General features: G+C 35.8%; 1 pseudogene; it reads right to left on the bottom strand.

Annotated features, from left to right (window-relative positions):
- Positions 1–1576: 1576 nt before the first annotated feature.
- LOC111808693 overlaps positions 1577–3260 on the bottom strand; it is a 9051-nt pseudogene continuing 7367 nt past the window's right edge.

Raw genomic sequence — 3260 nt, 5'->3', positions numbered from 1 at the left:
CAATAAGATCTACCGTAGAGTTTCATAGCATTTGGAGGTCATCTAGGTCATGAACCGTAGGTAGATATCCTTAAGGGCTATGGTCATTTTGCCCCGTTTCTTGGTTTACCTACTTATCCTTATCCATTGACCACTATATTTCACACNTTCATAAGCAACAGAGTTCATCTAGTGGGTTACTTTAACAGTACTTAAATCCCGAGTAATTTGGTCGATTCAGGGCCTTAACTTACGGTTCTTTGAGTTTTTCTTTCATATATCCTTAGTTCATACTTGGTTTAGGGTTTATATTTAAATCCAAGTGATTCCTAAAAGTATTTCTTAAGAAAAGTCCAAGGTGGCTACTTACCTCATCGTCGACGTTTGGGAGGCTACTTACCTCATCATTGATGTTTGGGACTTCCGTTCTTGTGCTTCCNGAGCCTTAACTCAAGGTTCTTTGGATTTTTCTTCCATATATCCTTTGTCATACTTGGTTTAGGGTTCATATGAAAATCCAAGCGATTCCTACAAGTATTTCTTAAGAAAAGTCCAAGGTGGCTACTTACCTCATCGTCGACGTTTGGGACCTCCGTTCTTGAGCTTCCGGTATCCGAATTACTTTACATTTCCTTCCATAGACTCCTAATTGTGTCTAGTTTTTGGAACCATAAGTTTTGTCATGAGAACCGGTCTAGAAGGGGGTTAAAATTGAGAAACACCGAGGGAACAAGAACAAGACGCGCGCGTCCTTTGCGCCGCCGTCTGAAAGTGGCCTTCCACAGCCCCGATATCTTCGTTTGTACCCTCGATTTCTTCATGAAACTTAACGAGGGTATTACAAGGAAGATCTTGGGGTTGATTTTATACTTTTTCATGGATCATAGCCTAAGATATTCGCCTCCAAAGTTCGTCCAAAATAATTTTCCTCGTCGGAGCAAAAACAAGGGATTTCTTATCGGGTAGCCGATTCTAGGGGTTTTCAAGACCCGATTTCTTCATGGAACCTCTTCCATATCCTTTCCTCATGCTATAGGAATTAGTTTGGAGGAATGTCTTTGAGTGTGGGTCCTTAATTTTGAGAAATCATTCTCGGTATGCAACTCACCCGAAACGTCGAATTTTCGATCTCTTGGGTATCTTGTTCTACACGTTTCAGCTATCGATTCCTTCATAGAAATTGTGGGTAATCTTGTTTAGAAACTATAGGAATAAGTTTGAGGAGGAATGGTGGAGAATTGCTCTCAATTTTGGAAGAAACCCGAGAGTAGGAGACCCACAATCTAAACGCTCATAACTCTCGAATGGGTGCTCGACCTTGCTCGAGTCTTGTTCCATATTCTTGCCCCTACTTCAAACTTTATAGGCGAAGCTTAAACCGACATCGAAAGCTCTAGAATCGTCGTGAATTGGCGATTGGATTTTGTGGAATATCTTTGGAACCGACATTGAAAGCTCTACATCACTGCACTTTGGTTTATAAAGGGTGGAATATCTTTGGATCTGTCAAATATATATTTCTTGTTCCAATACAGGAATCCTTTCATTACTTCATTCAAAATATCTCCAAAAACTCCATTTCCATTAGATATGCGCTTTAGCATATATTTTCAAATTCCTTTGATTCTAACTTGGAATTTCCAAATAAAGGAAACTGAAGATCGAGTAAAACAGGTCTGGAATTTCCAAATAAAGGAAACTGAAGATCGAGTAAAACAGGTCTTCAAAGTAATCAAAATCAAATGGTGGGATAAATACGCTTTATACCCACGCAGATCTCAAATCAGTGAAGGTCTGGTTATGTCACCTTCAAGATTTATCGAAAAAGAAAACCACCAAGTTTCTTAATTCAAAGTCTAGGTTGCTTGCTGCATTAGCTCAAACAACATCAGAAGCTGATTTCCAAAAGCTCTTCAAAAGGCCGCATAAGTCGGTTCAACATGTTCTCCTTCTATAGTAGAAGAAGATACCATCTATGATCTCAATGATCCATTTCTGGATTCTCAACTGTTAAAAATCGCCATTTACAAAAGACTTAATAGTCGTTAAAAAAACAAAATCCCAAAATGAATGTCTCAAATATTCCTTCTCCTTTTCATTTAACTTATCTTTCCCTCTTTCAAATTTGTCCTCTTGAGAAATTATTTGCTCTTTTGTTTTCTCTTCTTTATTTCCTTTTTCTCATCAATTTCTTTGATGAATGTTGTAAATTATTTCATCTTTCTTTATTTTAACTTTTATGTATAGGTTGTCATCTACTATATCTTTTTCAAACCTTTTTCGATGTATTACTCCCACGTGGATAAGAGCCCATATCTTGTCTACTACTTGTAAATTAATTATTTCTATTGTGAATTAAGCTAGGATGACATAGTTCATGTAAATGTTAGAGCTCTCGTCACTAAGCGTCCAAATGGTAACCGAGCCTCAAATTTGTGAGGGAAGAGGAGTTACTCAATCTGCATTAGTAATAAAAGCAGGAAGAAGATAAGAGAAGTTTAGAGGAGTTTGTAGTTTGTGATAACGAAAAATTGGCATAGTTGCAAGCACTCTTGAATTAGAGAGTTTTCCTTCCTTTTCATCTCCTTTATATACTCCATGATGTTCAACTTTAGTGATTACCCAACTTACAAATTGGGCTTGCCCAAGAATCCTTTTAAAGAAGAATTAATTAACTTCCTAAAAACAACTAAAGTAAAAGTTGACAAATGTCACATATGACCATAGTTTCACAATTTCACAATAATTGATATGCACTCAAGATAGAAGATTCCATTCCTACTCCATAGGATAGGATTGTTGTACTGAAAACATCTTTTTTTCTCTTTTTTTTTCAATTTTAGAGTATTATTTTAATGGTTTTGAGTTACTATTGTTTAGTGAAATATTACCAATCTAATTGAAATAGCTTATTTTTAAAATTAAAAACTTCTCCGTTTATCTATATCTTCATTAAATTTTTCATTATCATTTATTCCATAGAATAAAAAACGAAGAATAGCGTAATCTTTTTTTTCCTATTACTCTTACTTCCTAGATAGTATATACCTTCCGTATTTTAAAATTATTTGTATATTTATGTTCCCTAAATTATCTTGAGCCATGTATACATTGCCTTGGTCTAAGCTAAAAAAAAAAGACTATTTCGAAAACTAATCAATGATGCCCCTCCATGGATTCGCCTATATAAGCCGCAGCTAAAGTTGCTAAAATAAGAGCTTGAATACCACTTGCATTTAAGGACCTATACTGGTATAGGAACTACTAAAGGTACTAAAGAA

The sequence above is a fragment of the Cucurbita pepo genome, chromosome LG13 (assembly GCF_002806865.2).
Source record: "Cucurbita pepo subsp. pepo cultivar mu-cu-16 chromosome LG13, ASM280686v2, whole genome shotgun sequence".
NCBI lineage: Eukaryota > Viridiplantae > Streptophyta > Magnoliopsida > Cucurbitales > Cucurbitaceae > Cucurbita > Cucurbita pepo.
Note: the sequence above shows the minus strand (reverse complement) of the source record. Positions and strands in the feature narration are given on the sequence as shown.